Source organism: Spermophilus citellus (genome assembly GCF_964194105.1).
Source record: "Spermophilus citellus genome assembly, chromosome: 11".
In the NCBI taxonomy this organism is placed as follows: Eukaryota; Metazoa; Chordata; class Mammalia; order Rodentia; family Sciuridae; genus Spermophilus; species Spermophilus citellus.
In genome coordinates this window covers 21,523,844-21,538,622 of record NC_138192.1, presented here as the reverse complement: position 1 = coordinate 21,538,622, position 14,779 = coordinate 21,523,844, and the positions used below count along the sequence as shown (strand labels likewise).

The 14,779-nt window shown below is 36.6% G+C and overlaps 1 protein-coding gene across 1 annotated transcript in view; it reads right to left on the bottom strand.

Moving 5' to 3' along the window:
- Positions 1–14,779, bottom strand: part of NCKAP5 (NCK associated protein 5) — an 858,948-nt gene that overhangs the window by 386,986 nt on the left and 457,183 nt on the right. The gene's annotated exons all lie outside the window — the stretch shown is intronic.

The window sequence follows — 14,779 nt, the reverse complement described above, 5'->3', positions numbered from 1 at the left end:
GCACTCTTGGTCTGTTCAATAAACCTTAGAGTAGAAGTGCTGCTCTCCTCAAGGTTGCTCCTACTTAAGGGAAGTTGGCTAGTGTTCCAGCCATCAGGTCCACATATAAGAAAGTGAAGGAGGAAGAGGTGGAGAAAGCACAAGGGTGTCTATCAGCCAACAAATTGTCATCAAAAACCTTCTTGGAAGCTCCATTAGAAAATTCCACCCTATATTTCACTGACCCCTCCTTTCTACAAAGGAAGATGAGAAATTAACTTTTAAAAGCTACACACATTGCCATTCTTAACAATTATAGGGCTTCTCTTAAAGTTAGGAGAAAATACCTCTGGAGTAGAAAAATAGCATTCTCCTTCTTTAGAAAACTAGCCAAAAATCTGGTACTGGCTCCTCAGAAAATTTTAGTTTAGAAAAGAAATTCAACATAAAAAAAAGAAAAGAGAAAGCAATGAATTACACTTATATATTTATAAAACTAGAGTTATATTTGTGATGTCTCTGAATGGCAGTGTGATACAACTGTTATGACAAACAGAGTTGTTTAAACACATACTAACAGGCACTCCGTTGCTCAAAATTATAGAATCACAATGATTGATGTCAGATTCCAAGATTTATGTGTTTGAGCTAAGTTCAACTGGAACCAAACATGGATGCTTCTCCTTCTCCTTGTTGAGCCAGAAAAGAGAAGCAGTGTAGCATACATATTCAGGCTGATCCTCCCCTCTCCATGTGAAGATTTTGCTTGCTGACCCTGTTCCAGAAGCTTGGATGCTAGCAGAAAGGTCAATTCACAACTTCACATGTTCCAGATGGTGACTCTTCTCAAAGACTCTCTTGTGGGTAGAAGCTAGAAAAGGAGACTTCTCACTACCTACATCTTTTCAGCATTTGTTTCCTGCCAACACAAAAACAAGCCCTGATGACAGGACAAGTGTTTTCTCTTGAGATAAGTGTGTCCTTCCAAACACAATGGTGTAGAAAATACAGAAAAGCAAAATTGAAGGAAGAAAGCTCTCTCTCTCTCAGGCTCAGCTCTGTTGCTAACCAGCTATTAAAACTTCTGCTACCCTAGAAAAGCTTTGGCATATTTTAGAATTCTCAATGTTTTCATCCTGCCATTCAGAGGCAACTTTATGAAGACTAGAGAGAGACTCATCCAAAAATCAGAAACAGAACAGGAATCTAGTTTCCCTGACTTTCAGGGTGAGGCATTTTTCATCTCATCCATTATAAGATGCTTTTATGTTAAATAAAGGAAAACCAAAAGCTCATTACCTTCATTTGTGTATTTTCAGCTGCTGTCAAGAAAACTGAAGTGAGAGTGAGGTGAGAACTCCTCATTCTGCTCCCACCTCCAGCAATGGGGGGGAGCAGGTTCCCCAACTGCAAAATAACATAGTGGTCTTGGACTAGAGAGAGCACTGAGTCTCACATATATTTGATCCTGAACTTTGTGAGGTATCTTATCTTGCAGTTTGAAATATTATTAAATCACCTCTTAGGAGCAGTGATCAGTGCTTATGATACATATCATATATGTATAGTCTTGTATCTCTTCTGGAAAGTATGCTGAAGAAATCATTATTTATTCGTATATATTTGCCAACAGCCTACAGCGAATGGTGCTAGGTGTCAAGTCTCTATGAAATCGAGCAAAGACTGAAATACGGTCTATCAATATCATTCAAGAAAAAATCAGTAACATATCTTGTGTTTGGCAATAGGGAACAGTTGAACTCTGTATACCTACAGGATGGAATATTACATAACTATTATTAATTACACTGCATAAGAAAGGAAGATACTGGCATTCTACAATGGCATAACTGGAAGAGGATGCTTAGGACCCGGCCTGAGTACCTCTGGATTCTCTGAATGCTAAGGGAAATCAGTGCCTCAGCAAAACTATAAATCCAGTTATTTCACACTCCTCAGGAAAAAGGGGCTGAATATGAGCTCTAATTTTTGATACCTACTGGAACATTTTAGAATCTACAGCTTTATGGTTCTTGTCAGAGCCAGCTTTGAGTGGTGCAATTCCCCCACGCTATCTGCTATTGGTTGGTGAGTTGCTGAGAGGGCACTGGTGTGAAGGAGGCATTGCTAAGAACTGGAGAGAAACAAAGCCATGTGAGAGTTTGATAGCCCAGATTTATGGGGACTAAGGGATGGAGACAGGCCTCTTACCCACCTATGTCTCTCATTCAGAGTACTGACTCTCTTTTATAATTTCTCTTCTCCTTAAATAGGCCTGATCCTGTACTTCAAACTGGCTCCACTGGGTGAGGATTTGGGCCTACAAAGCACAATGATGTTTTGTGTCTCTTGGCCTTGGTCTGATTCAGTTTGTATGTATAAGCTTAGATACTCTGTGTTCATGGAAGGACACAGAGATGACAGGATAGAAATATCATGCTTTCCTTATTTTATATGGGATGAAAAAAAGAGATGGAAAATATGAAATAATAACCTTGGGTTGCAAGGCTCTTATTAACTAGAAAGTTGAAATCACTTCATGATTTCTTTTTTCTTTTCTTTCCCTGAACTAAGTAAGTTTTTAGAAGAAAAAAAGACACACAACAAAAACTCACTGACAACAGGGATTTATTCAGCAAAGCAATTTCCAGAGGCTATCCTGGAATCATTTCACATTCAGCTCAATATTCTGTATCTTCCACATCTATATCTTTTGTCCTATACAATGATAATTGATGGTCAGCATTACAGCCCCGAGGTCCTGCAACACACTGAATCATCAAAGGGAGATTCAATTATATTCATAAGACCAGATGGACCACAGCAGCAAAGGGGACTTAGGGATTGAGAAGGGTTGAAACGAAGGATTTTTCTGGTTAACCCTTAGAAAGACAAATTAACTGGAAAAGATATAATTCTCTAGACTATTCAGGTTGATAGAAAAACGTTAATAGTTGAATGTGGGTAAAGATAGAAGGACATATATCATTTTATAGCCAACTTAGAATCAATTTTACTAAAATAAGAATTTCTTGTTTTGCCCAGCAGAATGTGATCCTAAACTTCTTTTCATGGAGACAATGCTTTATTGTTAGTAACTTTGCATAATTAAAAATATCTTCTAGGATTTTTTTTGCTTTTACAAATAATACATGATTATTTTAGAAAATGAAATACAGACACAAAATGATAGAAAAGATCTTTGAGACATCCATCATTGGAAATTTCAAAATCAATATTAATAATTTAGTCAATATTATCATCATGTTCTTTTATCTCTATATAATTACACATTTAAAGTCTTCTGGACACCAAAAGGCATGATGCCTGCTCTCAAGGAAGTTTAAATATAATTGTGATGACAAAGCAAAAAGACATGTAAACAAAAGGAAAAACAAGAAACTGCAGCATTAGGAGCCAGTTTCACAATGCACTTCACACGTACTGAAGGATTCCAGAGAAGGGAGGAAATGGTGGGATTGGAAAAATGGAAAATGTTCACTGAGAGCCAGAACTTGAACTAGGTTATAAGTAAAAAGCAAAGATTTGGTTGACAAAGAAGAATGAACAGATTGTTCTAGAATCAACAGCATCAGTAAAAACAAGAGTGGGACTCTGCATTGTATGGACTCATCAGGTAGGACTTCACCTAGAATGTAGGTGGACCCAGTGCATCAAAAGAAGGGTGTTATGTGGGAGGGCATAAAAGTAAAACATACCCATGCATTTCAAAGACATTCATTTTCTATTTAAAAGAACCCTAAAGTATATATGTATTTTTTTACTCAAGGAAAAAATATTTTGAAAGCAACGTTTCTCCCTATAGCTCTCCCTATAGCTCATATCATCTTTCATCCTCTCCCTTCTAAATCTAATTGGGCTTTTAGTTTTCCAAACACCTGAATGCTAATTCAAAACTAAAATGAAAAAATAACAAAGACTAGAAAAACATTGGACACACAAAAGCACAGGCACTATCACTTAATATTTGCGAAGTTCCTAACAATGAAATTTCTCTAAGCTACCAAAAATACAGTATCTGCTTATTTTCTAGTCCCATGACTGAGGAACAAACCTCAGTCACATAAACCTTTTAACTGACTTTAAAAATCACTAATTTTAGAGGTCACTAAACAACATGTTACTAGTCTCCCACTAGTTTTGCTGTACATGGGACACCTCTGATTAAAGCCACCCATCAGGTTAAAATTGCTCTCCAGCAGAAAGGAACTGTGCTCTCTCCCCATGCTTTGCGTTTTAAATTGAAAGGTTAACATCCCTGAAAAAAGAAAAAAAACCCTTTCTCATCAGTAACTTTTTTTCAGAATTACAGAACCCAGATCATTTGGTGACATTCAGATAACAGCAGCAAGAATCTCTGAAAAGCCAGACCACCATGAAATTTATGAATGTCCCACCCACCTGTCCAAGACTAAAAATAGACCTCAGCAAAATCTCCATATCAGCTTGGTGCATGTGACACCTAAGCAATACTGCTTTATTTATTTATTTATTTATTTATTTATTTATTTATTTATTATTTATTTATTTATTTATTTATTTTTAGGACAAAAGTCTCCATATTCTAACATGTTGGCTTGTTGTCAATCACACTATTTCTTTCCTTGCCAGTCACTCTTGAGTTATTGGCTTCATAAGATAGAAATGGACCTCTTGAGGTTATACTTACTTTTCATCCAAATGAATGTAGATGCTACTGTAAAGTCATTGTCTTAAATTTTTTAATTTAAAATGCTTTTTTAAAACACGTAACGTAAGATACGTTTATGCTATGATCATTATCATTCAACTTACATTTATTGAAAAACACTCGTACATGCTATATGTAAGCAGAAATAAACACACGTTAAATATATTCTCTTTCTCAGTGCCTTATGTTCAAGTACAGGATAAGGAAATGACATCTTAGAAAATGTCAAACATAGAGAGAACATTTCTAGCAGTTTAAAATGAAGGAAAGCTTAGTCAATAAATGCATGAAAAATGCCACTGCAGAATTTTGGATCCTAATGCAAATGTGGTCAGTGTTAATTCTCAACATACCTAGTCCAGGATTAGATCATGTTTCAGTCCATTGTCTTTGTGCTGACCCACTTCTGACCTGTGTGATGTGTTAAGATAATTCACCTATCCTCCATGTACCTGAGTTACAATCAACAAGAGTTCAAAAATGCTCAGGGGAAAAAAAATTACAGTTCATTGAACATCTACAGATTTTTTCTATTATTATTCCCTAAACAATTGAGTATAACAACTATTGACACAGTTTTTACTTTGTATTAGGTATTGTAAGTAATCTGGAGATGATTATTAAAATCTGGAGGGAATGTGTGTAGGTTAGGTGAAAACACCATATCATTTTATGTAACAGACCTGACATCCAAAGATCTTGGCATCTGTAGGGGGTTCTGGAGCTAATTCCCTACGAACACGGAATGACAACTGTGTTCACTTTGAATCATAGAAATAACATGTCCTAGACTAAAATAAGGCTTTTCGTGGAACAAGTAAAACAGTCAAAGCCTACTGAATGTACCAGAGAAGGACACTTCTGGTTCTTTTTCATTAAAAGAACATTGAGAGGTAGGGAAGAGGGAATGCAGGAGAGAGGCCCAACTTTCTCCCTCGATCTGCTCCTGACCTGGGAACCTTGTACCCATGACCTGGGACACTTGTACTCATTTCCTGGGATGGTGCTATAGTTTCCATCTTTCTTGCTCACTTATCACATGCAAGACCAGGTGGGCAGGCCACCCCTAGTGGAAGAATAGCCTGATTTGGGGGCACCTGGATGGGTAGACTTGCCATCTCCTCAGGCAATAACTGTCCCTGGTGCCAGGTTATGGAAGTTGAAACATTTTCAGCTAATGACTCCTGTGAGTCCCAGTGGCTTACTGTTTAATTGTATAATTATAGACAGTTAAAAATGCATGATATGTAGTGGAGAGAAAATAGTCAGTGCTTCGGGAGCCATTATGGATTACAGTTTATGAAAATTGAAAACGATGCAATGGTTATATGGGTTAAGCTGCACTGAGTTATCATGCAAATGTTGCATGCTGCTCTGGGCCATCAGTCCTCCCCAGAAGCCAACAAATACAGAGAATTGCGATAGATGTCACAGTGACAATATGGCTCAGGAAGAGCACCTTCAACGCTCTGCTTCAGAATACTCCGTAAGTCTCTGAGCCTTCAGGATCCTGTGAATGATGTCAAAAAAACTAACAAACAACAACAACAAAAAAATAGTCGACAATGTTTTAATAATTATCTGATAGTTGCTGAGATTCATGTACAAAAAAAATGCAAGGACTTTCTTCCTAGAGTCACTTGCTTATTAAATAAGACAAAAATATTCACATGAAGATAAAAGAACCTCAAATATTCTGGGAAACAAAGCATTGGGTTAGAAACCATTTTATGGCCTTCATGCCTAAATTAAAGGTTAGATCCATTCAGGAGCTTGTCCAGAATTGACCTGTCCAGACTATGGATAGCAACAGAAATGGAGTCACCAGGAGTAGGCTGGGGCTTGAGGAGAAGATATCAATACAACATTTAATGGTGTTGATATCACCAAACCTAACAATTGGGAAAAAAAATCTGATACTATGGTAAAATCTTAGTTAGGGTCCTCATCCTTAGAAATGATCCCAAATTGTCTGTAAACCCAAGTTAAAAGCAATGGATCATCATGCATTATATTCCTTAGCAAATAGGAAGGTATCAGGTCCTAGTGACCATGGGATGCCTGAATTCTGTGGGGTTGTTACATCTAAGCACTGTACGTGTATTCGAAAGTAATACTCTTGTGCATTCCTTGTTCATATCTTCCCTCATTCACGGAAACATCATCTTCTAAGGAAAGCCTATCATGTGTCAGGATCTGTGCTTGGTGCTGAAGAACTGGCACTGGTCCTTGATCTTGCTTTTAGGGATCCAAAGTCAGCTAAGAAAAAAAAAAGGTCAAGACCTTTTTTTCCCCCCTAACAGAATATAAATATAAAAAAGAATAACTCTGGTGAGTTCAAAGGATCTTAAAAACATGCCTGGAGGGGGTCAGAAGCAACATGGAAGAGGATGTGACAATTGAGATGATTAAGAGTTTCTGGGCAAATTCAGTAGGGGGTCTCCCTGACAGAGAGAGACACATTCAATTACACAACTCATGCTTGGAAAGGAAAACAAAAACTAATACTAAAACAGTGCATTTGGGAACCAGTGTGTCATCTCCTGGGTGCCTGGGTATGAAAATGGAAGTGAGGGGACAGGAAAGCATCAGAGGAAAGCAAGCACACGCCTGGGAATGGGCATGAATGACACAGTAAAGAGAATTGAAACATAACCAGAGTGAATGGCATACATTTCTACCTTGAAACCTGCTGCCGCAACTGAGTGTAATAGCATCACAGGAATATTTACACATGCACACGGTACATACAAAACACCAGTGGACAGAGTCAGATCTCTTCTCACATCATTCATTTTCTAATTGTGTGACCTAGAGCATATTGCTGAAACCCACAGAATCTCAATTTCCCCATTTGTAAAACATGGCTAACACACAATTATTGGGGTAGATTCAAGACTATGTGGGGTTCCACCAGTGAATCCTTAACAGTATCTTCACTAGGCTATCAATCTTATTCTTGCTATATGAGCCTGAAACATTTCTAAGTGGTGTCTGTGAGCTTTGCTTCCAAAAGATCCATCTCATCCCTACCCTTCAACTGAAATAAATTACATAGGGAGTCTTCCATCCTTGATAGCCAACTCTTAACTACAGCCACCACCATGATCTTAGCATCACTCACACAAGACCCATACACTCAGCTGATAAACTCAAGCATTGGTTAATATGCTCCACTCACCAGTTTCTAAGCATTCTCCATGTTGATATACTTTATCTTCTTAAGTAGAGGGATAATTTAATATTCATAATAAATACCAATCTACCCTTGATTAATTATATGGGTTGACAAAGTTTTTATGTAAAGGGCCAGATATTAAATATTTTAAGCATTGGGGACTCATACGCAAGTCTCTTGTATTTTCCTAAATAATAACTCTTTTTTAAAAAAGTAAAAACTGTTTTTAGCTAGTTTGTCACATAAAAACAGGCAGTGTAGGGATATTGGAGAGGGCAGATTTGGCCTGCAGGCTATAGTTCATGCACCCTTAGATTAGGATCTTAATGTGAGAGCTATCTGATAGAGGTCACAGTGATACTTGCTCCAGATGAGGCAAGGGCTGAAACACTGTACTGTTGAGAAACCTCAAAGGGATATCAGAGTCTTAATGAGTATCAGACAACTACTACTTTCAGCAAAATTTTAGAGATGATGCAGCATTTAGCAGAGAAGTGAAAAGCAGCCATAATCTAATGCCATTGCCTTTAAAAAAAATTAAGTGAAAATAGAAAGCAGAATCCTTATAATCAGTATGACTACACATGCCTAACCATACTGAAACACATATGCACACACAAAAAGAAAACACAAGGTTTTCAACATTGCTTATCTCTAGGTGATGTGGGGTTGATTTAGAGAAGGTTTATATATTTTTCATGCTGTTAAAGTTTGGGGTGGTATAAAGAGAAGCAGCTTGTCTGATCTTGAAATCAATTGAAAGATACATAAAGTAAATGCAAATCAAATACAGTATTTCTGTCTTATCTGTAAGGGACATATTCCAAACTCCCAGTATATGCCTGAAAACAAGGATAGTACCAATCCCTATATATTTTTTATCCAATATGCCCTGAAGCATTGCCACATAGAACCAAAATTAATCTTCTGTATTGAATGCCCTGGTGCCTCCTCTGCAGACCGCTCTTGTATTATGAGACAGTTATTAAGTAAAATAAGGGTTACTTGAACACAAGCACTGTAATACCCCAATAGTTAATATGATCACTGAGATGGCTACCAAGTGACTAATGGGCAGGAAGGCTATCCAGCATGGATACGCTACACAAAGGGATAATTCACATCCCCAGCAGGATAGAGCAGGATGGCATCAGATTTCATCACACTACTCAAAACTTGAAATTTAAAATTTATGAACTGTTCATTCCTGGAATTCTCCATTCATTATTTTCAGTACATGCAATCACAAAATTCACAGGCAATGGAAATCACAAAAAGTGGAGTTGCAAGTTATGATGTAATTTCTTTGTTACTGATGAAGCTGTTATGGGCATGTGTCTCAGCCCTTAGGCCAAAAGGTTTATTTATCCACCCCTGATCAACTACAGGCCTTCCCTATGGGGACAGAACCCCTCCTGCACAGCAGAGGGAAGATGAGAATCAGCCCCACATCCACACTAGAACCAGATGTCACCACTTCCCCAGGGAGAGGTAGATGCTGAAGAGTAAAAGAGTCCAGGAGTGGTACTCTATTGGTAACAAGTGTCCCCCGCATGCCCCTAAGTAGATTTCCTACCAATATGAAACAACCAGGAAGCACTCAAAAAAATTGTATGATCAATATCAATCTAGTTCTGCTACTAGAACCTTCAGCAGTTCTTAGTGAATTGCTAACTTTGTGATTCTAGATCTATCACTTCACAGCTCTGGCACAAGGTCTTCATCGGCAAATTATAGAAGTGATACTAAAATGTCTACTGAAAACCTTTCTGACTCTGTCATTGTATGCAAACTGAACTCTCATTTTTTGAGAAATTTTTGGTTTAATGGAGGAAATATCTATAGATAAATGATTGGCTTTACACGCTTTCCATGTCTATTCCTTTTTCTCTCTGAAGTCAAGTAAAACATCATGTTGAAATAATTTGAGATCCATTACTGATATAGTTTTGCTTAGTTTTAGCTTTCTTCTTAAAAATACTATTGGAGAGATAACACCTGTTTTACAATGATGTGTTTTACCAATTTTTCATGTGTGTATCAGCCTGGGCAATGGTTACTGAAGAAGAAAACAAATTTGTTGAAAGTTAGGGTGCATTGGGGGCAAAAAGGAACTCTGAGAGAGAGAGTCCAGAGGAAAATGTGTTGCATTTCCATGCACCATTTGAAATATAGGAATGTGTTTTCCAAATAATGATAATGCCATCATGTTGACATAATGAGCTAGTTAAAAAATATCTGAATAGTGACTTAAAGAGCAGAAAGTGTAAAAAGATAAAACCAAAGAGAATTCTCGGTCATACAATTCATTAAAATACCTCATTTTGAGATCTATTAATCTCTGAGTTTAATTAAAAGTCTAAATGGACAAATTGTATTTTATCTAAAGTACAGTTCCATTTTGTCTTCCTTCTGATACCAAGAGAGGTTACTGGAACTTTTCAGCTATTTATTTTCATTTATTTTTATAAATGAGTTCAGATTTGATGTGTGCAACACCCTGCCACTGGTCATTCCATATCTAAACTAAGTTACTAGTGAAATTTACAAATCTAGGGACAAAGTAATATAAAGACTGAAAATAATAGTCTGAAGAATCACTGTTTCTCTGTTTTGATCAATCCTCAGATTTAAAGCTAGAATTTATTGATAAAGGCAGAGGAGTAATCCTCTGATGGAATGAGATGGTATATCAGTGTTTTCCACACTGTCGTTCAATTAATAGGCTTCCCTGTATGCAAACACTGTTAAGTGGATGAAATGTGTTGCTTCTTAATGATCTAATCTGTATTCTTACAGGATATGGACTCTACTACGTGATTTCCTATTTTCCCTAAATGTTTCTGTCTTAAGAGTTTGCTAGCCATTGATTTTGATAATGGGTCATCATGCACATCTCTGCTGTTAATAGCTCTTCAAACACTTTACAATGGAAATACTATATAACTGAAACTAATCTTATTGTTTTGTATATTAATAATTCTTGAAGCAATAGATCATTAAAATCTAGAATGGTAAAGCACAGATGTCTAATGGAGATGCTCAAAAGCACCTAGTCAAGTCATTTCTTCATTTATTTTGTCAATAAATAATTATCCATACCATTCCATTCCAAGTACTGTGCCATTGGTTTGTATTTTGAATAAAACAGGTATGGTCATTTTTGTCATTCCAGTGGAAGAGAAACCAAGTACTTTAGGAAATAAGTAAATACATACTTGTAAATTGGGATACATGTTGCTAGGGCTCTATTTTTCTGCAGCATAACCTCCCTTAACATACCTCCTCTTCTTTCCCATCTTGCTATTGATAGCTCACTTCTATTTGTTTATTTGTATGAAATTCCTGCTGCTTTATTTTATTCCCAATTTAAAGCTTAACTGTAGATTCCTTCCACTGCTATGATGTGGAAGTTTTAAGTATTTGACCCTTAAAATTCCAAATACAGTCCCAAATGAAGATAATTACAGTCCATGGCTTAGCATAAACACAGACCTGGACAAAGAGACACTTCATTTACAGTTGTGCAGATGTCCTTTGAGCATTTCTACAGATCCCAGCATTTGGTCATTCTCCCACTTCAAGCCTTGCCTCATTTGTCTCCCAGACACAGAGCAGAACTGCTCTTTCTGCCCACGACTCCTAGTATTTCTTTCTTTTTTTTTCCCCAAATAAACCTCAAGGTCTCTCTCTGGCACCAAGGAGTACCCACAATGTCAAGTTGTCCTTGCCCACTCTCAAATGTCCTGGTAGCTTTCTTATCATATCTCCCCTTCTCTAACCACTCTGCCTTTGGCTTAATACATGTATAGTCTCACATTTTAAATTGTATATGATTACTTATTTTGTTTATTTTACTTGTTCTAGTTACTTATACATGACAGCAGAATGCATTTCAACCCATTGTACACAAATGGAGCACAACTTCTCCATTCTCTGGTTGCTCATGATGCAGAGGTATCTTATTATTTATGATAGTGGTTTTAATTCTATCAGACACAAGGTTCCATTTTATAACAAATATTATGTAATGTTCCCTTTACAATCCTGAAATGAAATTAACAGATAATATAATTTACTTAGAGCATTACTTCAAGAAAAAAATCAATAAAGTAACCCAAATGTAATACAAAGGAGAAATAAAAGGAAAGTAATTTGTAATAAAATACTATGTTCTAAAAAAAAGGCTATCCTAGACTGTGGAATGAATTAAGCAAATGCTTACACCTGCAATTATAATAAATAATTTCAGATTTAAAAGAAGATAAGGAATTTTTGTAAGTTCCATTTACGAAGTATGAGAATTAAAAAAAAGGTAGAAGCTGCCATTAAAATAAAAACTAATGTTTGGGTAAACAATAAAAGATCAGTGTTAGTTGAATATAAAAAAAAAAATAGAGGAAAACTACCTCAAATGAAGTACAAAGAACATGCAGAGAAAAATTACAGACTGTCAAAGTAGAGACGTGAGGAAGCACGATGTTCTCATCAATGACCCAAATCTTATATATATAAGTGTCAAAATTATCCTTTAAGTATGACATGCTACAGGGTAGTGATAAATGCCATGGAAAATGTGTCTTTTCTTAAAATCCTACCACCCGCTGAAGTCTTTAGTACTCAAAAGGCTTTGGGAGAAGCAGTCTTTAGTAGGAGACAAGAAATAAAAGATGAACAGAAATGTGAAAGAGTAATTTAAGAAGCCAGAAACTGGTTGTGTGATAACCTCTCAGGATAGAGTCATGGTAACATGGAAAAATGCAAGAAATCCAAAGCGATTTTCTTTTTAATAAGTAACTTTCACATGATAGATATCCTACCATAGGTCTAGTGAAATATTTCATGCAAACATAAGAATACACATACTCATATATATGCACATATATAGAAACATACACATACATCATGGTAAAAATGAGAAATGCATCTAAAATAAGTTGTATAAAAACATTTAACAAGGTCTATTGAGATCTAGATTTATCCACTAATTTAATAACATTTGATTCTGTGTTAATCACTCTCCAATCCCTCAATTACATTTTTGTATGTGACAACTGCAAGTATGTACAAATGGCAAAACAGGAGTGTTTCCTGTTGACTTGGAGGGTATACATGATTCTCTGGTGGGTAGCAGAGTGTTCTAAAATCATTTTAAAAAATCTCTTCAGCTCTGAATTTTTTAAAAAAATGCCCTCAGTTTATGAACAGTTGCATTCTAGGGAAACACATGCACATTACAATTATGCAAAACATATTTTTTGTCTATACATAAAATGGGTTTAATATGGGTATAGAGTCTGGACACTCACTTGTAGAGAAATTTTTCTTGAGGAAGTCTTTACCACATGATAAAGGACATCTGGCTTTCTTGATTCTTATATATTAAAAGCCAATTGTATGTGCATGCTTACTGGAATAACAAAAACCCTAATAAGTTTTTAAAATATCCTTAATGGGCATTGATTTCCTAAGCAACACCATTGCTTAATGGAATGTTTCTAAGAAGAACCAAAAATTTTATGATAGTCAGCCTTTTAGTTGTCTCCCCTAGCTTTGAATTGTACGTGGTCTCTTTCAAGGTGCCATGCTATCATGCTCTGACACAATGAAACATCCACACCAGATCAGAAAGACTGGAAAATGACCCTTCACACACTCTCACAAAAAAGAAACCCAATCCCTAGGACTTATATGTGTCACCTTATTTGGAGAAAGGATCTTCACAGTTGTGATTAGGTTAAGAATCCTGAGAAGAGATGACCCTGGATAGTCTAAGTGGGCTCTATATCCAATGACCATCCTTATAAGACAAAGTGGAGACAGACTTGAGACAAATAAAAGTTGATACAGAGACGAAGCAGCTGCAGCAACGTCATTATGGAGGCAGAGATTGTTGGCAGCCACCAAAGCTCCAGGAGAGAAAGAACAGAGCCAGAGGGAGTACAACTCTGCAGACACTTTGATTTTGAACTTCTGGGCCTCCAGAACCATTAGTCTAGACATTGATTTATACATACATGATTATCCAATAAAACCAAGGGCAATTTTTTGCTAGGAAGTATCTGGGTGAGAGAGTCACCATGTACATAAGCAGGAATAGAACTATTTTCTCACTCTGCAGAGCAATCATTTCATTTTTAAAATAAAAATTTACTCCTGTGACTCTGATTAATATTGGTTTCCCCAGTAGAATGTAAACTCCTCCAGAGAAGAAACTATGGGCATACTCCCTCACTTGTTTTCCTAGGACTTGATATGGCATCCAGTACATAGAAGTTTTAAAATAAATATTTTATGAGTGAACATTTACATAGACCTATTTAGAGATATTTTGGTTTAAAAATGCTTCTCCCCCAGCTTCACAGGAGCAATAATAATTTTTTGCAGGATAAAGCAATTTTTAATGAATTGATTGGACAGATTGTACTAAAAATCCTGTTTTAATGGTCTCCCTGCCCAACCTGAGTCAATACTTAGTGTTTGAACGTAATCAGTTCATGGTTCATACTGGCTTAAATTGTGTCTCCCTGACAAATTCGTGTCTACCCAGAAGAGATAATTTGAACTTATTTGGAAACAGGAATCTTGCAGATACAGTCAACTTAAGGTGAGGTCTCATTGGATTGGCATGAGCTGAAATACAGTGATTTGTGTCTTAATAAATAGAAGGCAGTTTAGACACATGGAGTTACACACAGAGGGAAGGTGGTCTTGTGATGAGGGAGACAGAACCTGGAGAGTGATGCAAGTATAAGCCAAGGCGGCTGCCAACACCAGAGGCCAGGAAGAAACAACACCTTGAGTTATGACTTCTACCCTCCAAAACTGGGAGGGAATAAATTTCCACTGTTGTAAGACACTTAATTTGTTATCGCAATCCTAGGAAAACAATGCAGCCAGTAATCCACTGG